Source organism: Trachemys scripta, chromosome 21, assembly GCF_013100865.1.
Source record: "Trachemys scripta elegans isolate TJP31775 chromosome 21, CAS_Tse_1.0, whole genome shotgun sequence".
Classification (NCBI taxonomy): domain Eukaryota; kingdom Metazoa; phylum Chordata; order Testudines; family Emydidae; genus Trachemys; species Trachemys scripta.
Window position 1 is genome coordinate 149,692 of NC_048318.1, and position 20,196 is coordinate 169,887.

The window sequence follows — 20,196 nt, forward strand, 5'->3', positions numbered from 1 at the left end:
AGCCTATCTTCTGGTAGCAGCCAATGCCAGACTCGTCAGAGGGAATGAACAGAAGGAGCTATTCGAGTGATCCATCTCCTGTCATCCACTCACAGCACGTGGCAGTTAGAGGCTTAGGGTCACCCAGAGCATGGGGTTGAATCTCTGACCATCTTGGCTAGTAGCAGTTGATGGACCTATCCTCCATGAATTTATCTAATTCTTTTTTTAACCCAGTTATAATTACAGCCTTCACAACGTTCCCTGGCAATGAGTTCCACAGGATGACTGTGCATTGTGTGAAGAAATACTTCCTTTTGTTAGTTATAATTCTGCTGCCTATTAATTTCATCGCATGACCCCTGGCTCTTGTGCTATGCGAAGGGGTAAATAACACTTCCTTATTCACTTTCTCCACACCATAGTTACACCCACACACACCCCACCACATAAGAGCAGCCAGGAAGCAACAGAGTGAGGGGAGGAAAAAAAGCACCCCCACTCCTCCCAGCAGAGTGAGGGGGCAGGAGTCTTCACATTCATCACTCACCTACTAGACAGAAGCTGATACAGGAGATGGAGCCCCCAGTTGGGTCCAGGGACAACTCCCTGGTGTGAATCACAACACCCTCATCATTGCCAGCAGCCAAATAGGAGGAGATGCAGTGTCTTCCCTGAGCTTCACTAGTGGGTGCCCCTTTATATCTCACAGCAGCCTCTGGCCAGTAAGTTCAGGCTCCAGTATTGAAGTCTGGTAAGTTTCCCTAGCCCAGTCCAGGGGAGTTGTTTCCTGCTTGACTAAGTAGGGAATTCCCACCCACAAACCATAGGGGTCTGTTTCTGTGATGCCTAGATCCCAACAAACAGATCTCAGCAGATTTATCACACCCTGTCCCCCTCCCTTTCTCCACCTTGTGGCTTTCCTACCCCCTCCCATTTCCAGACCAGCCCCCTCAGAAGTGCCCACTTCCTCTGTATTTACTGCCCTTCTTCCTCCAAAGAGAACCCACCAGCAACTCCCTGATAATCTCTACCTCAAATGGCTCCACTGCAGCCATTTCCCTTCCCTGGCCCCAGGAAGGACAGAGCTGGATGTTACGCTGCAGCCTGCTAGGGCAAAAAGGGCAATTGGGGACATGTCAGAACAGGAAATAATTTCACAGCACAATTCCCTCCAGGCTCTTTCCCTGCACACGGATGGTCTAGTGTGTCATGCAAATACAACAATTCAAAACACAGTAATGGAGGAGCAGGGGCTTTATCTACACAGACATCTGTTAGAAAAGGAATTCAACCAAACACAAAGTGTCCAATAAGTTCTTGGAATGTACTGGGAACACCTGTTTTCTTTGAGAGGATGGAAGCAGTAACTGGAGGATGAAGGAATGAGTTAGGAAACTGAATGGTAAAGCAATATGGGCAAAAGTGATGAGAAAATGATCGATGTCACGGTTCTATGAGAAGGAAGGCATGAGAGCAGCAGAATAAGGATAATGGCTGTCCAAAAGGCAGACTTCAACCAACGCGGAGAACTGGTAGGTGAGGTACCAGGGGAATAAAATCTCAGAGGGAGAAAAGAGTTCAGGAGAGCTGGCTGGCAGTTCCTCAGCAACAAAATTAAAGGAGCAGCAGCAAAGGATCACAATGTGAAGGAAAGAAAGAAGAATAAGTGGCCAATATGGTTCTACCATAAGTTCTTTCATGACCAGAAAATAAAAAGGAATCCTATAAAAAGTGGAATCATGGACAAATTTCTATGGATGAGTACAAAAGATTGCACAAGCATGTGGAGACAAAATCGGAAAGATTAAGTCACAAAATGAGTTACATCTTGAAAGGGACACAAAAAAGGCAATAAGATAAGGGTTCTATAAATATATTAGGAGCAAGAGACCGGGGAAGGAAAGTGTAGGTCTTCTACTTACCAGAGAAGAAGAAGAGCTAATAATAGATGACATCAACAAGACAAAGGGGTTTAATGCCTTTTTACATTCACTAAAAAAATGTAATTGTGACCAGATACTTAATTATTCTTAACCAAGAGGGGGAAGGAACAGAAACCACAATGGGGAAATAAGAAGTTGAAAACATATTTACATAAGTTAAATGTATTAAAGTCAGCAGGGCCTAATGCAATTCATCCTGGGGTACCTGAGGAATTAGATGAAGCAATCTTGGAACAGTTAACAATGATCTTTGACAACTCCAGGAGGATGGTGAGGTGCCACAAGACTGGAGAAGGGCCAACATAAAACCTGTCTTCAAAAAGGGGAGCAACACAGGCCTGGGAAATAAAGACCAGTCAAGCCTAATTTAGATACCCAGAAAGAAAAATGTATTAAACAGCCAATGTATAAGCACCTAGAGGATAGTAAAGTGATGAGTTATAGCCAGCATAGATTATCGAATACAAATCATGCCAAACCAATCTAATTTCTGGCTTTAACAGAGGTACTGGCCTTATGGATTGGGGGGGGGGGGGGACACTGTAGACATGACATATCTTGATTTTAGTAAGGCTTTTGACAGAAGACCCCATGACATTCTCATCAGCAAACTAGGAAAATGTGGTGTACTTGAAAGTCTGTACTCAAAGAGTAATTTTAATGGTTCACTGACAAACAGGGAGGATGTATCTAATGCGGTCCCACGGGAACCAATCCTCGATCTGCTACTACTCAATATTTTCATTAATGACTTGGATAATGGAGTGGAGAGCGTGCTTATTAAATCTGCAGATGACACCAAGCTGGGAAGAGTTGTAAACACGTTGGAGAACAGGATTAGAATTCAAAATGACCTTTATAAATTAGAGAATTGATCTGAATGAACAAGATGAAATTCAATAAAGACAGGTGAAAAGTACTACAATTTAGGGAAGGAAAATCCAATGCACGACTACAAACTGGGGACTAACGGGCTAGGAGGCAGTAGTACTCAAAAGGATCTGGGGGTTATAGTGGATCACAAATTGAATCTGAGCCAGCCATGTGACTCAAATGTGACGAAGGCTAGTTCAGTACTGGAATAGGTTATCGAGGGAGGTTGTGGAATCCCCATCATTGGAGGTTTTTAAGGACAGGCAGGTCAAACACCCCAGTGTTGGGGGCTGGACTAGGTGATCTCTCATGGTTCATTCCAGTCCTACAGTTCTCTGATTCTATTCTGAGGAAATGTTTGGTCATTTTATTACACCACTGACCCAGCCCACCCCACTAATACTAAACAGCCAAGACATTTTGAAACCCTCCCAGTAACGAAGTCTGGGAACCAAATACAAGAGGAGAGCAGAACAAAAGGAGTGACTTTGGGGGATTTCCCCTGACATTGTCCCCAGGGCAGCACACACCCACAGCCAGGGACACAGGCAGAGTCAGGAATTGGCTTTTCCTCTCCCTGCACTTCACCTTGTTCACTGGAAAATGAATCTGCCCAGGGATGCTGCAGTAAGTGTGTGTGGGCAAGTTAGAGATCTGGAATCTCTCTCCCCAATTATTTCTCCCACTGCCACTATCAATCTCTCTCTCTCCTTCTTCTCCTTGTGTTTCCCATCTCCTGTCCCGCCCGCTCTGGTGGACAGACAGCCATTGCTGGGTGTTCACTCTCTTATGGCTGGATCGGCTCCTGCAATTGCTAAGGGGAGGAGAGATGTAGGGTGAGGAGGGGCTGTTCCTGCAGAGTCACTTTCATGCCCATCCCCAGCACATTCCCTGAGGTCTCTATCAATCACCTGGAATATCTGGCTCAGATGTTGGTGTGGGCAGAGCCTAGAGCTGGCCCATGGAGCTAATTACAACTGGAGAAAGTCCTCACTTTGTCTGGGCACAGAGGAAGCTTCACTCCAAGTCACTTCCAAGCCCAGACCCCACCGGGGAAGCAGCAGCTGCTCAGTCTGGGCTCCCAGATCACAACGCAGGCAGCAGCGTCTGACCCAGGAAGCTCAACCCCAATATCCTGAGAAGAGAGAGAGGCACAGTCAGACAGAGACTAAGGGCTTCCAGCCACCCTTTAGAAACAACCGAAACTCCCTCCCCACAGGGACATATCCTGATTTTATTTGCTCCCATGTTTATCTCATGTTGCTCCATGTTCTTCTTTGAAGTGTCTCTTGTTTAACACTGGTCTCAGTGAAACCAGAAACATGGCTCAGGAGGGAGGAGGTCAGACTCCTTTCCTCTTCCCTTATTCCCTCCCCTTCTTCTGAGGATTCAAAGCAACAGTTTTCCCTCCAAAACCTGCAGTTCCTCCAGTTTTGAAAAGGTGGAGCAAAGCAAAGTCTGTCGTAATTTCATATCAGTAATTGATAAATGGATAGGAAGTTATCAGCAGCCCCTGCCAGCCATTCACACGTGGGGGGAGCCCTGGGTAATGCTTCTTTAACAGGAGAATGGATGTATGGAGGAGCCAGATTTTGTAAGAAATTTCCATGCCCGGTGACTGACAGATAATGGCCAATAGGGACCCACTCCAAGACAACTACATCTCAGCACTGGGCGAAGCAACCCCTCATGGAGACCATTTGTCATGGGGGTTTGGGAGCCAGATGCTGGCGAACATGGTGAGGGGAAAGTGAGGGGCTAATACAGCAGCCACTCTGGGTACAGCCTGGGCAGCAAGGAGCCAGTCCCAGACTGAGTCCTCATCATGTGCCCCGTGAGGAAAAGAAGAGGTTCCAACCAACTGTCCTGTGAGCTGCTGGGAGACACTGTTCCCCCAAACAGGGGGAGGCCTCTGGCTTTGGTGTATATTAAATATGGGGCAAGTCACTTTCATGAGCAAACATTTTAATGAAGATAAAGGGGGAAAGAAATGAGTCTCAAATGAGAGGAGAAAGTTGATCATTTAACTCCCTGCAACCGCCAGGATGGAGAATGACTAAGGCAACAAATTCCCTCCAAAACAGAAGGATTTGCTGCAACTAAACATGGGAACGTCTGCAAACACAAGATGCTTTTAAACAGACATTTGATAATTACATGGAAAAAGATAAAATTTGACAGCTGCTGTCTATTTTAAGTCATTAAAGAGAAAGGGGTGGAAATCTGGAGAATTTTGGATCAATTTTCACAAAGTAGAGCAGAAAGTGAAAAAATGTGAAGAATTTTATATCGATATTCAATAGTAGGTAAAGAGGTAAAAAGAGTGAATTTCATATTGTTATTTGACAAATTGAGAGAAAATGGGGAACATCTGCAAAACTTTTCTAAATATATTCAAAAATTTGAGAAAAGGTCAAAATGTGAGGATATTTTATGTTAATATTTTATTATTAGTGAGATATGGAAAAAATCTCAGGGAATATTAAATTAGAAATAGCTAACTAGAGAGAAAGGAGGGCAATTTTTTAGGCTATTCTCCTGAAGAAGAGATCTGTGTGTAATTCAGAAATGTATCTCTCACACCAACTGAAGTGGGTCTAATAAAAGATATTACCTTACCCACCTTATCTTTCTAAATGCAAAGCAATGCACATTGGAGAGAAAAACTAGAGGTACTTATAAACTCTACTGGGTGGTAAATTAACTGTCAACTGTAGCCCATATAGCTAGCTTTAGCATTTATTTTATGCAGCAGTAATGCAAGGGACCCACAGGCATGTTTCATGTACGACACCGGCATCGGCAGTTAGCATCAGGCTTGAGGTCTATGAACTCTGGCACAGATAAATGGCCTAAGGGTCACCCCTTTTTGTCCGTAAAGACACCAGCCGACCAGAGGAACATGAGCTAACACCGGCCTTCAGATAGAACATCCACAGATGTCTGACCACAGGAATTCCATGGCAACGTATTGACACACATGACACCAACATGAGATCATTAACACACTAACCTATAGGAGCACACCCCAACATTAGCACAGAGAGGAAATACAAATAAGGAAGAGGGGAGAAACCCCTACTGAACATGCATTACACCTAGCAATATCAGCAGAACATATTATAGGCTACACAACCCAAGAAAGGGATCTGCATGTTGCTGTAGACAGATCAACGAAAAGCTCCACTCAATGCACAGCTGCCAGCAAAAAAACTAACAACATGTTAGGATTCATAAGGAATGGGATGGAGAATAACACCAAACATTTGTATATAAATCAAGGGGGCAGCCTCTAATATCCTGGGACCACCCTGGCTACTACAGCACTGCACACAGAATATTTTATATCTATCTTTGAGAACTGGGGAAGAAATAGGTCTAAAAAGAAACATTTGATAATGAAAGAAAACCACACGGATCTGAAGAGAGTTTATATTAAGTGAGTGAGAGTAGTTAGACAGTTTGATGAGATTGTATATGGAAGTTCAATAAACAGACAGTAATAATTTTCCCCACTCACCCCTACACCATTCACATGGGCAGCAGGGAGCCCTTTGGGGAGGTGCTTTAAGAGGGTACGTGAGGGGAGTATGAAGCAGGAAAACTCCCTGGCATTGGGGAGGAGGCAGCAGCAGGGGCAGGCAGGTGACTGGCAGCTGGGGGGAGCTGTGTTGGGCAGTTGCGGGTAGCAGTAGCCAAGACTGTGTAACCTTGGACTGGACAATCTCCAGTGGGGACTTTTTCCTCCCGTCCCCTTCCTCGCCTTGTTGCTGGCAGAGAATGGCCACCCCATCCCACCCCAGAGGCAGCTGTGTCTCAGGGCTCTGCAAGCTGCACCCATTAAGCCCCTTCTCGTTTGGGGAATGATTCAGGACAATTTCCCAAAGAAAGAAAGAAAATTTGCTGCAAGTCAAATGGTTGGGAAAATATCCCAAATCTGAGATTGTTAAATTAACACTGGAGAATTAAAGAGAAAATGGGGCAAAATCTGAAAAGGAGACTAGAGAAAGTGTCAATAATTGCTCCATCAGCACCGACCCTCCATGGAGCTGTTGCTGCTTTTACACCTGAAAGGAGACTTCCTTTCTCTGACTCCTGCACATGGGACCATGGTAGGACGTGGTGACCCAATGAAGCTGACTTGAGGCTGATGCAAGGTAAGCAAAGCCGAACCAGCCTCCCAGGATATGGGGTTGGAAACCGGTCCGGGGGGTGGGCCTGGGTTCCCCTACATCAGGCTACAGAAAAAGCACCAGTAAAGTCAGTACAAACTACATCCCAACACAGACAGTGACTTGTGCACCCTGCTCCATACCCTACGCACTGAGAGGGACGTGCGGTGTTTACATTCCCCGTTGATGTTTTTGATTGTCTGGTACAAGGACACAGTCCCCAGCCAGGCTCAGCCACAGGGCGTTGGGACACGCTGGTGTTCCTAGATCAGACACTCGGGCCACGGAAGTGATCCGCTGCCCGACACCAGCCCCTGGACTCGCCCCTTGGCAGGAGACCCCCCATGCCCCGATTACCCGAGGCGGGGCTAGGGGGGAATCTGAGACTCCCTGGCGGCGGGGGGAGCGGTCGGACCCGTTTCTAGGGGCGCAGCCCAGGACCAGGCCATGAGACCCCGGGGCCGAGGGACCAAGCCACGCCCCCGGGACACGACAGTTCGCGTTAGGAGCCTGAGAGGCCGGCGCAGGACCTGGGGGGCGGGGAGGGGATGAGAAGTGGCGGGGGGAGTCAGGCTGACCCCGGGGCCCTGCCTTACCTGAGCTGGAGAGGGCGGATTAGTTCCTGATTCTTCTCAGAGCGGAAGTAAGGAGCCGGTTGCTCAGGCAACGCGCGCTCGAATACCGCCGGAAGCGGAAATGGATCATCTGCCCACGCGCTCCCTCTCGGTGCACACTGGGAAGCGTAGTTCTCGCTCTCAAGCTCGGGCTTCTACTGGGGGAGGAGCCGCATACACGTCAGGTCGCCGCGCCCCCTCCCTGCTTGCTGCCCGGACCCCGCGGCTTCGCTCCCCCTCGGCCGGCTGTCCCGGGCGCACGCTGCAGCCCTTGAGATTCCCCCGCGCAGCTTTGAATCCCGCTCGCAGCCAGAGGCGGCCGCAGCCCCCTGGAGCCGGGGCGGGTTGTGCTGCTCAGGGCCCCTGGCTCTAGTGAGGATCCCGCCCCGGCGCTGCTCGGGGGTGGCCGATGATGAGGGGGACCGGAGGGGGGAGGGGATCCCGGGGGGCGGGGGGAAGGTCCCAGCTGCACAGTCTAGGGGCCCAGGCTGCAGAGGGGCAGCAGTGCTGAGCTCGCAGAGACTCGGGCAGTTGACACGCGGCAGGGACGCTGTCTCTGTGGCAGGAGAAGGCGGGCGCGAGGTGTTTGGGATGCTGATGCTGGGCCAGTAGAAATGCTGGATTCAGTGAGAGACGAGGCAAAGGAGAGGACGGTGAGTGGCAGCTCCACACAGTCACCCAGTTCCAGGTACCCCGGTGGTTTTCCTCATTTTGCTAATAGGTGTGCCACTCGGAAGCTGGCTCTTGTTGCAGCTTTGTTCTTGGTTTTCTTCTTCTTAAACGTAAACTGTTGTGACGATAAGCCACGTTTCCTGGATTCTAATTTATCTGAACATAGCTTTCCCGTAAGTTGAGAGTAGTTCGACAAGTGCTTGGTTTCATAAATATCTACAAATAGTTTTGTTACATATTAAACACAATACTTTACTACCTGATTCGATAACGAAATAGTCCACACTCCATTGTTCTTTAAACACGCGACATTCAGAATCAACCTTTTGTTCTGTCCTTTTCCCAACATAATCGTGCCAATAGCAACGGACCTAAACTCAACGAATATACGTTTGTCACTAGTCTGACACGCACTAAGACAAAAACCGAGGGAAACAACAATGACTCATCACACATCCAGTTCCTTCTGTGTGCTCATTGGCTCATCGCCCTGGCACAGGCGTCATGAAGTTCCACCGCTGCTCTGGGGTTTCCGCTGCTGGCCCCTTGCCAGCTGGGGTCCTGCCACTGGCCCCACCCAGCGCCCACTGCTGGCCTGGGTGAATGAACCCAGGCTGGCAGCAGGTTGAGACCCCGGCTGGCAGGAGCCCACAGCGGGAACCCCAGAGCGGTGGTGGGCTCCTGCCAACCAGGGTCCCGCCACCCAATGTGATTTTGGTTGGGGGCCAGACAAATCGAAGCCAAGGGCCGTATCCGGCCCATGGGCTGTAGATTGGAGACCCCTGCTCTAGACTTAAGGAACTAAACTCAGCAGCTGCTGTTTCTTTCGCCTCCACCACACTGTTCTCTGATCAAGGCCATTCCTGAAGAAAAGTGTAGGTTACATCCAGTTGAGATGGAGATATGGATGTTGCAGTAGCTGCCAGGTCACCTGCACTCTGACTAACTGGAAGATCAGGCATCTCCTCACCACTCACATCCTCACTGGGGCCAGAAGGCTCACCATGAACATTTGTGTCTATGTATCTCAGGAGAGCTCCTTCCTGCTTAGATAGAAAAGCTTCCTTTGCTTTCTTTTTCTGAATGCTGCCCCAGAGGGGTGTTTTCTTCTTTCACTCATGACTGCTGTTCTGTGCCAGCTATAGTGGCTCTCAACACTCAATTGAAAGGGACAAATTAGCAGGCTGGTAGCAGGGCCTGAGTGAGAGAAGATATCAGTATCTTAAGGGCCTAACTGGCTCCTACTACTTCAGTTGACTGCCTGTTCTCCTCAAGTGGGTTCAGGGAAGCAGCAGGAAACAGGAAATGCCCTGAGAAGCTGGTGTTAATCAGTCCAGGCTCCTGGGGATGCTAGGGAGGTACATAAGAGGCTCCTCCTCCTCTTCTCTCTCCCTGCAGCTCCTGCTGCTTTGTTATTCCCTCTCACCTTTTCTCCTGCCTGCCTGTTATGTCTCTTGTGTCCTCCTTCCTCCTAGAGGCACAGAGATGGTGGAGTGCTGTGCTGAACAGAGAATACATATGCACCAGCAGCAGACACAATTTTGTACACTCTGGGTCCTAGTGGCATGCTCCCCTCCCCACACACACAGTCTGGCAGCTGAGGTGGCCGCCTCAGTTCGCCTCATGGTACGGCCAGCCCTGACCAAAGCTCTCTAATGTTGATACAATTACACAGTTATTGGACAACCTTTTTATTTCAAAGGCCTGTTTTAAGCCCCACTTGGACATCAGTTAAATGTGGGATAATTACTTTTTGAAATGTGTAAAGGATTTTTCTCTTTAGACAAGGTTAACCGTTTTTATGTAGGAATATGACTGAATCTGGTCATTGAGTGCTACGTTTACTGTGTGTTCCTTTACCTTGCACAACAGAATTGCTTTCATACTGTTGTTACTATTAGTCCCATCCTTGCAGATTGTTGAAAATGGAAGTGCTGTTACCCACATGTAGGATCAGACCCAAAGCTGGAAAAAATAAGGTTAATCTGCGGCAAGTTTCACTTTCTTCTCTAGGTGGGGAGGGTGAGTAGGAATCAAGGAGGCCATGTGATCAACTCAGGATAGACCTGGGGAAATAAGGGAGGAGGGGACAGGCTCCTGGGGTAGTCCCTGAGGAAGGGAGCTCAGGTGGAAGCCTAACTTCAGCTAAATGTGGCTTAGGCAGGCCAGATGCCTGAGAAGCAGTAGCTGGAGTGAGGAAGTAGCTGCAGGGGTGTGCTGCAAGGAGCAAGACTGGCTCTTACTGGGAGGAAAAGAACAGAACACGTCTCTGAGAAGGAAGGAGAGCTGGGGGCTGCTGGTACCTCTTGCCCACATGGCGCCTGAAGAAAGGAGTGCCAGGCCCAGGCTTTATAGTCAGAGATAGGCAGGAGGGAGGAAGAGTCCCAGGCTGGAGCCCAGCACACCTTTCCTCCTCTGGGCACCTAGAGAAGAAGCGGCTGGTGCTGACAGCTCCAAGGGAAGGTTTAAAAGCCACAGAGCAACTGAGGGTGGGGCAAAAGGAGAGGAGGACCATGCCTATGCGTGGCCAGCAGACAGCCACAAAGACACCTGGCTAGCCTGCTCCCTGGCATGGCAAACACTCACTGAAGGCATACTTAATCCTCTCATTGACTGGGAGGGACACCTGCAGAAATCTGTGTGTGAGGAGAAACCACTTGGCTTGTAAGGGAGCAAGGAAAAAGAGCGAGTGGGAAAAAAATAACCAGCCAGAGAGAGAGCAAAAAGAATGTGAAATGCAGAGAAAGGAAAAAAAGGGAGAGGAAAAAATGTTAGTAAAAGAAGGAAAGAAAGAAAGAAAGAAAAGCATGAAAGGTAGAGGGGGGAAAGAAAGCAAGAACATGCAAGCTAGATGTAACCCTTCTGCCCATCAGAGTTGGCAGCAACAAGGGCCAGGTTCAGTATCTAGGGGTTCCATTTCAATAACAATGCAAAACTGGCTCGAGCCCCCACCCAGTGACCTGGGACAATTACATACCACCCCCTTGGGCGCGTCTAAGAGGCAATACTTCCCGTCTTGCAAGTACAGATTCTGAGTGTAGAAAAAGACTTTTAATAAAGGGGGGAAGCAATGCAGCATTATATTGGGGAAACAGCACAAACAGGATTCATAACATAAACCACGAGCAAAAGACCCATCCCCAAGTAAGTTTTACAGTGTCATTTTCCCCTCAGGTTCTTAAGTCCAGCAACACAACAGTCACACCACCCACAGTTTCTGACCTTGGTCAGTGCAGTCCCCAGAGTTCAGAAGTTCATCTGCAGAGTTTACCTCCCAGCCTGGGTGGAAGTGGGGGGAGGTATGGGGGGCATCTTTACATGCTCCACTGCTCAGATTGATGGCTGATTGCCATGCTTCTCTGTGGGGTTCTGCTGCAGTCTTCACCAACAGCCACGCCTCTCCACCTGCCGCCCTGCTATCTGCTCCTCTCCACCTGTCGCCCTGCTATCCGCTCCTCTCCGCTAGCTGTACCTCTCCACTATCCACACCTCTCTGCTAGCCATCCAGCTACCACTCACCAACTTGTCTTCAGCCCCCCCACCAGTTAAATCTGCTCTCTGATTTCAGCTCTTTCTTTAGTGATTTCAGCTGTTAGTAAGGCGGGAGGAGGGGGCCACGCCTCAGTGCTGGCACACTCAGAACCACTAGCCCAAAGTAGGTCTAATGCTTAGACCGAGTTATCAGTGATTTCAGCTCTGCAGCACCTAACAAGACTCTAACTGAGTCAGAATTAGTTCTATTATTACACCGTGGAGAGAGGAGGTGTCAAAGTGGTGTTTGGGGTCTTCAGAAGGGGCCCACACTACCAGATACACATACCTGTCCCAGCCTCTCTCAATTCACTGGGCTTTGGAACCCATGTCCTTTGCCTAGCGAATGCTACTTAGTTGAAGGTACATCCCTCCATCATAAAATGCTAAGTACAGTTCTACTGTCCTGGATTCACATAACCAGGATGGCAACCCTTTATTACTCCTGCCCCAATAACAAAGAGACTGGGGATCCCACAGCAGCCAAAGTGACCATTTGGGCAAGCAGTCCCTGTGACGGGTTGGATCACAGTAACCCCCTTGGGAACTGCCAACTGAGGTGCCAAGACTACTTCTGCTCCTGCTTTCCCTGCCAGCCTGGCAATCCAGCACCCTGTCTTGTTGAGCCAGACACGCCTGTCTGCTCCAACAAAGACCCAGGGTTTGAACCACATGCCCCAAAGCTGCAGACTTAACTGAAAGCAACTTACAGAAGTGTTCCTGTCTTTAACACTCAGATGCCCAACTCCCAATGGGGTCCAAACCCCAAATAAATCTGTTTTACCCTGTATAAAGCTTATACAGGGTAAACTCATAAATTGTTTGCCCTCTATAACACTGATAGAGAGGTATGCACAGCTGTTTGCCCCCCTGGGTATTAATACATACTCTGGCTTAATTAATAAGTAAAAAGTGATTATATTAAATACAGACCGTAGGATTTAAGTAGTTCCAAGTAATAACAGACAGAACAAAGTGAATTACCAAGTAAAATAAAATAAAACAAATCTAAGCCTAATACAGTAATAAAACTGAATACAGATAAAATCTCACCCTCAGAGATGTTTCAATACGTTTCTTTCACAGACTGGATGCCTTCCTAGTCTGGGCACAATTCTTTCCCCTGGTACAGCCCTTGTTCCAGCTCAGGTGGTAGCTAGGGGATTTCTCATGAGGGCTGCCCCTTTTCTCTGTTCCACCCACTTATATATATTTTACATAAGGCGGGAATCCTTTGTCCCTGTGGTTCCCACTCCCCCACCCCCTTCTCAATGGAAAAGCACCAGGTTAAAGATGGATTCCAGTTCAGGTGACATGATCACACATCACTGTAAGACTTCATTACCCACTTGCCAGCACACATGCTTACAGGAAGACTCACAAGGAAAACAGAGCCATCAACAGACAATTGTCCTGGTTAATTAGAGCCATTAAGATTCCAAACCACCATTAATGGCCCATACTTTGCATAATTACAATAGGCCCTCAGAGTTATATTTCATATGTCTAGTTTCAGATATAAGAGGGTTACATTTATACAAATAGGATTCTCATAGACTTTAAGGTCAGAGGGGACCATTATGATCATCTAGTCTGACCTCCCGCATGATGCAGGCCACAAAGCCGTCCCAACCCTTTCCCTTGACTCTGCTGTTGAAGTCCCCAAATCCTGTGGTTTAGAGACTTCAAGTAGCAGAGAATCCTCCAGCTAGCGATCCCTGCCCCATGCTGCGGAGGAAGGCGAAAAACCTCCAGAGCCTCTGCCAATTTACCCTGGAGGAAAATTCCTTCCCGACCCCAAATATGGCAATCAGTAGAACCCCGAGCATGTAGGCAAGATTCTCTAGCCAGACCCTCATTGGCCATTGATACTATTTACCAGCGATGGCACGCTGTTCATTTGACTAAAATCATGTTATCCCATTAAACCATTCCCTCCATAAACTTGATGATCACAGGATGATCACACTCAGTAGATTATGAGCTTTGTAATGGTACCTTACAAGAGACCTTTTGCATGAAGCATATTTCAGTTACATTATATTCAAATCATCAGCATACTTTCATAAACTCATATACAGTGCAATGTCACAGTCCCATCATGCTAGGTGGGATGGGTGTGCCCATGCAAATGAGATCAGCCCCTGAAGTCCTTTTCCACAGCTCACCACCAGATGTCAGGGTAGAGCGCATGCTGACTCTGCTTACATAGAGAAGGAAAGGAACGAAAAAGAATGAATTAACCAACACGAGCGCTAGAGAAAGCTAAAATGGGCCAGTCAGAGAAAGAAGGACAGACTGACCTGTAAAGCAAGGTTGCAGCCCAGATTCTCCATGTTGGGGGCACAGGTCCCCCCCATTTCCATCCTGGCCTGAGATCCTTTCTGCCCTGCTTCGGGAGAGAGAGGAACTGAACACAACTCAGCATGAGCCTAGTGTCAGTTGGAGCCGAGACGCCCACACCTGAAGGACCATCTCCAGAACCTACCTTGATGGTGCCATCCATCACCGCTCCCACATGGAGCTCCCCACCTAGACCTCCATGGACAAGGCAAGATGGTAGGCTGACCAGATAGCAAGTATGAAAAATTGGGATGGGGTGGGGGGTAATAGGAGCCTATACAGTATAAGAAAAAGCTCCAAATATCGGGACTGTCCCTATAAAATTGGGACAGCTGGTCACCCTACTAGGTGGTGCAATGGCAAAGGGGGCTGGATGAGTGGGGCTCTGTGTGTGTGCATGTCTATGTGTGCATCTAATTTTGGGAAGTGAAGTCACAAACTGCCTGGGCTGGTTTCCTATTGGTGTGACCGATTTTTACAAAACTTTTTTTTCTCTTCATCTTCTTTTGGCGGTTGGGCTGGGTGGCTTTCTGTGCCGCCGTTGCTGAGGGCAGCAGCACAAGGGGCTCAGGGCAGAGAATCAGGGAGCCGGGAGGGGGAAGGATGCATGGGCGGGGGGGTCACAGGGATAAGAATCACATTTAGCCCTTGCACGGCAATAGTGGTGCACGCACTGCCATGCCTTCTAGTATCATGACTATTAATCTGTACAACAGCAGCACCTAAAGAGACGAGGGCGGAATCAAGGCCCCTGTTGTGCTGGGGGCTGCACAGTCACAGTGAGACACAGGCCATGCCCCAAAGAGTTTACAGTCTCCATACCCAAAAAGTGGGAGGAGAAACAGAGGCCCAGTGTGTCACAGCAGCATTGAGAATAGAACCCAGGAGTCCTGGCTCCTAAAAAGGGTGGGAGTGGGGTCTAGTGGTTAGAGGAAGGGAGACTGGCATCAGGACTCCCGGGTTCCATTCCCAGCTCTTGGGTTAGAATGGGATCCAGTACATTAGCACAGGTGGGGCTGGGAGCCAGGACTCCTCGGTTCTTTCCATACCATCCTTAACCATCTCACACAGCAGGAGGGGACTGGGCAGGAAGTGGTGATGGGGTGAAAACTACCAAGAAATGCAAATACTTGAAGGAGCCTGTGCCAGGAACCGGGTGGTGCAGAAACCATGGCCCCTTTCTGACCTCTAACCCTCCTTTGGCTGGCACTGGATTGTGCCCCCTCTGACTCCAATCTGCCCCCTATGAGCCCTGGGGGGGCAGAGTGAGGCAGGAGGGCACAGGTGTGGGGTGCTGGGCTCCGATGCACCTGGAGGCAGCTCGTGTGGGATGTGGTGGGGCCTGTGGTTTCCGTTCTGCATTGCCTGGTGCTGGACCGTTGCACAATCCCCATCCATGCCCCAAGTGGGGGTGGGGGGCCAAGCAGATGACCCAGCATGAGGGGGGAGAGGATATGTGGTTGGGGAGAGGGAAGGCCTTGGGCTGCACTGGGGGGAGTGCAGAGCAGAGGTGACACCCCAAAAACCTGCAGCTAAGGGATGGCCAGGTGGGGTGGGTGGATAGAAGAGGCATCAAGCCTAAAATCTAAAAGGAAAGTGGAGTCTAGTGGTCAGAGCAGGGTGGGGGCTGGGCACCAGGCCCCCTAGGTTCTATCCCTGGCTCTGGGAGCGGAGTGGGGTCTAGAGGTTAGAGCAGGGGGACTGGGAGCGGCTGTTTATTCCAGTCTCCCTCTCTAGAGACCCCAGCTAGGATATGTGATGGGGGGTGATCGGTAGAGCGAGGGGTCGGTTGGGGGCAATGAGACACAGTGCAGCAGGAGTGGCCCCATTCAGCTCAGCACAAGGGCACTGTTTACAAACCCAGAACTGCTAGATGCACACTGGCCCACCCAGCCCTGCGCTGCCAGCATGCCCCTTCCCGCTGACCTCCCACCACAACTGCACAGCACCCTGCACACCATACCCCCTGCCCAGCTCCCCCACCCACAGATCCCCTCCTGTCCAGCATCCCCTTCACAGTCCCACCATCACAGCTGTACAGTGCCCCATATTCCGGAGGGAATTCTGCATCGAATTCTGTGCATAATATTTTTAAATTCTGAATTTTTTTTTATAATAAATAAATGTGGAAGCTCCACCATGGCAGTGGGAAGCACAGGCCACTGGCTGCATGGAGGTGGGAGATCACCCTGCAGCCTCCCCCAGCCCCCTAGGACAGGGACTTGGTAGTGAGGCTGAACCTGACCCTGACACAGCACAAGGGCCAGGCCTGTCATAGAATATGCTGGGGTCCTGCCCCTTTTGCACCAGGCTCACCAGATGTGGGCAGGGAGGCTCAGCCCGGCAGCAGGATCCAAGTGCAGAGGGACTTAGTGTGGGGGGATCCAGATGGGGGTTAGAGGGTTCTGTGGGGGGCAGTCTCGGTGAGGGAGCTCAGTGGGGGATCTGGATGCACAGGAAGGTGCAGGGGCAATAGGAGTCTGCAGGGGGGACCAAGTGAAAGTGGTTGGAGCTCAGCGGGGCAGGGGAGTCTGGGTGCAGGGGAGGTGGGGTTGTTGTACTTAAAGTACTGCACAGGATCTTTTCAGGGGGAATAAGGTAACCACCACATTTATTGATAATACACGCATCAATCAACACTGTATCATATGCATATGATCTATATTACATTCATGCACTCACATACACACACAAACACACTCCATCTTGTTGTTGTTACCAACTAGTTGCTCTCCTTAACTTCACTGGCTAGGTGAGTTAGATGGGGGAGGGGTGGAGCCAAGCTTCTGCTGATCCGGATCGATGCTCTGATGTTGACAAGACAAGACCCAGGGTCCTCTGCAAGACATCTCACATTTATAGCAACTTCCCTCTCATGTAAATCTATACCAGATTCAAAATCGGTGTCTGTGTCCGTTGGTCCTTTGTGCTGTTTCCTTCTGGGTGTTGTCCCAACACTGTTCAAAGAGGGTATTTCCAAAAGAAGGTGCTGTTCAAAGAGGGTGTTTCCAAAAGAAGGTGCTGTGAAAAGGGTGTTTCCAAAAGAAGGTGCTTGCTTCTAACCCACCCTCCCCCCAAGGCCATCAATATGTCTGCTCTTCTTTAGTGAGTCCACTTGACAAGTTTTATTGTCCTTGGGTCTGGCTTCCATCCCCTCTCCAACAGTTGCAGCTGTCTGGAGGTGCTTCCTTCCACGCCTTGCTCATTCACACCTCATTCATTCAACAGGGCAATTGATTAAGGGAGTGGTGGGGGAGAGATCTTATTCTACTCCTAGCAAAAGGACATTTTTCTTCTACTTTAACTATCCTTAGGGGCTATAACATTATACCAAGGCTTAACACAAAGTTTTCTATACGTTTTTCTACATAGGGATCTGATTCAAAGTTCCTATATCAAAGGACTTGATACAAAGTTGTATGAAAATAGCTTAATACAGGGTTATATGAAGAGGCATAATACAAAGTCATATGAAAGTTAGAGGTTATATATGGATAGGCTTAATACAAGGTTATTTAGAGAGGCATAATACAAAATCATATGGAAGTTATGTGAAGATGCTTATACAGAGATTTATGCACAGAGTTTATTTGGGTGGGAGTCTAGGTGTAGGTGGTTGGGGCTCAATGGGGAGGGTGTCTAGGGGGGGCTCATTGGGGTGGTACAGATGCAGGGGAGGTGGGGCTTGTCAGGGTGAGGGTTTGATGGGCCGGCTTAACAGAGGAGCCCCAGCTGCTGCCAAGGGGATCCGGATGCTGGGTCCCCGTTTCCCCTATCCCAGGGATCGGCAACCTTTGACACGCGGCCCACCAGGGTAAGCCCCCTGGCAGGCCGGGCCGGTTTGTTTACTTGCTGCATCCGCAGGTTTGGCCGATTGCGGCTCCCACTGGCTGCGGTTTGCTGCTCCAGGCCAATGGGGGCCGCGAGAAGCTGCGGCCAGCACATCCCTAGTCCTGCGCCGCTTTCTGCAGCCTCCCATTGGCCTGGAGTGGCCAGTGGGAGCCGCGATCAGCCAAACCTGCAGATGCGGCAGGTAAACAAACCAGCCCATCCTGCCTGGCGGGCCGTGTGCCAAAGGCTGCCGATCCCTCCCCTATCCCCTTCTCTTCCCCAGAGCCATAACAAGGAATTTTTGTACCCGAGGCAAGGGCCGGCTCCAGGCTCTTTGGGAATTCGGCGGCGGGTCCCTGAGTCCCTCTCGGAACACAGGAGAACTAAGAAGACCAAAAAGACATGAGAGGGCGAGAAAGATTGAGAAAGAACCTATGAAGACAGCACACAGTACAGGGACACTGCCTGGTTAAGGGATGTGGAGGCAATTGAAATGTGCTTAGGAGGATGGCGATGATGGATTGAAAAAATGTTGGATTCAGTGAAAGATGAGACCAAACGAGGGAAGCTGAATGGCAGCCCCACATAGGGTCATTGTGATCAAACTCCCCGGCACTTTGAACTGTGCTAGACACAGAGAAAAGGCAAAGAGAGATCCACCCCGAAATGATCCTCTTCTGGGAGAAAACCCCCTTGATCATTAGGATGTGGACCCTTTCTCCTCCCCCAGCTCTAGTTCTCATCCCTGCTCTTACCCTCCCCTTTGTTTTCTCAGAGACCTAGCCACACATTGCTGTGTTGTCCGCTATCCTGTTTAACCTTCCAAATCAGGTGGGCCAGGAGAACATTCCCAGGTGGTTCTCCCCTAGGTAGATAGCACTTATGTCTGATGTGTCCTCACGGGGAACTAGTTCCTAGCAGGTGTTGAGGAGCAAGAAAATAACAGGGGTTTACCACTGTCCCTGGGTGGGCTTGACACACCATCCTTTCAATTAACAACCAAACACCACAGAGACACATAGATACAAGGCTGCTGTTACCCAGGCTGCTGCCTAGCAGCCTGCGCACCTGCCTGCTAGCACTAGAGCTTGCAAGGCACAGGTCTGGATGCTGGAGACTGGGTGATGGGGGCTGCTAGTGAAAAGTCAGCAGAGTGGTGCAGCAGCTGTGTGCTGGGCCCATAACCTAGAGGTTGATGGATCAAAACCATCCTCTGCTAGGGATGTACTTGTGGGTTTTTGCTCTGGGCCTTCAAGAGAGGCAGCGACTAGCAGAGCACCAAGAGCCTATGCCCTGAAGCAAGTGGTGGCTGAGGCAGCGGCCTGCCAGGGAGCTCTCTGGCTCCCTGGGCTGAAGGCAGGAGGCAGGCCTGCACTTGGAGAGGGCCTCCTGCCCTGCCCTGAGGTAGCAATGCTTCCTCGTCCCCTTTTCTCACCACACCGGCAGGTGGCTGCTGTGGGAGCACACAAGGGAGCCTTTCAGGATGCTAGGCAGTTCTGTGTGGTTGTCAGATTTTACACTTGGATTAAGCCCAAGTCCCCAGCATGGCTTCTCAGAGATGGGCTTTTGCGGTGCGGCCCTCACACTCTTCCTGCCAGCAGGTGAACCCACTGTGTCCTTCGAGGCAGCAAAATGGGGACTTCACGGCTCCCAGCAGACCTTGCGGAGCCTATCAGGAGCATGCCTTCAGCAACATCCCTGGGGGAGCATAAACCACTCTCCTTTTGATTAGGGTTACCATATTTCAACAATCAAAAAAGAGGACAGGAGGAGCCCCGCCCTAGCCCCGCCCCTGTCCTAGCCCCGCCCCTGCCCCTTCCACTCCCTCCCACTTCCTGCCCCCTCAGAATCCCCAACCCTCCCCCCCACTCCTTGTCCCCTGACTGCCCCCCAGGACTCCACCCCCTCCCTAAGCCTCCCTGCCTCTTGTCCCCTGACTGCCTCCTCCTGAGACCTTCCCCACATCCTAACTGGCCCCCTAGGATCCTACCCCCTACCTGTCCCCTGACTGCCCCAACCCTTATCCACACCCACATCCCCTGACAGCCCCCCCCAGAACTCCTGACCCATCTAAACCCCTCTGCCCCCTGTCCCCTGACTGCCCCCTCCTGGGACCCCTGCTCCTAACTGCCCTCCAGAACCCCACCCCCTACCTAAGCCTCCCTGTGCCTTATCCCCTAACTGCCCCTTCCTAAGACCCCTCTCCCTAACTGCTCCCCAGGACCCTACCCCCTA

At 50.0% G+C, this 20,196-nt stretch overlaps 1 protein-coding gene across 3 annotated transcripts in view; it reads right to left on the bottom strand.

Moving 5' to 3' along the window:
- LOC117868503 (zinc finger protein 501-like) overlaps positions 1–20,196 on the bottom strand; it is a 118,084-nt gene that overhangs the window by 15,063 nt on the left and 82,825 nt on the right. Inside the window, exons 1-2 of one of the 3 annotated variants that reach the window (XM_034754479.1) lie at positions 7,567–7,648; positions 3,710–3,933 (exon numbers count right to left, since the gene is read on the bottom strand). The gene's annotated coding sequence lies outside the window, so the exon portion shown is untranslated. Of the gene's footprint in view, positions 1–3,709; positions 3,934–7,566; positions 7,652–20,196 lie in introns of those variants that run through there. The other 2 variants (XM_034754478.1, XM_034754477.1) reach the window with 2 other exon arrangements.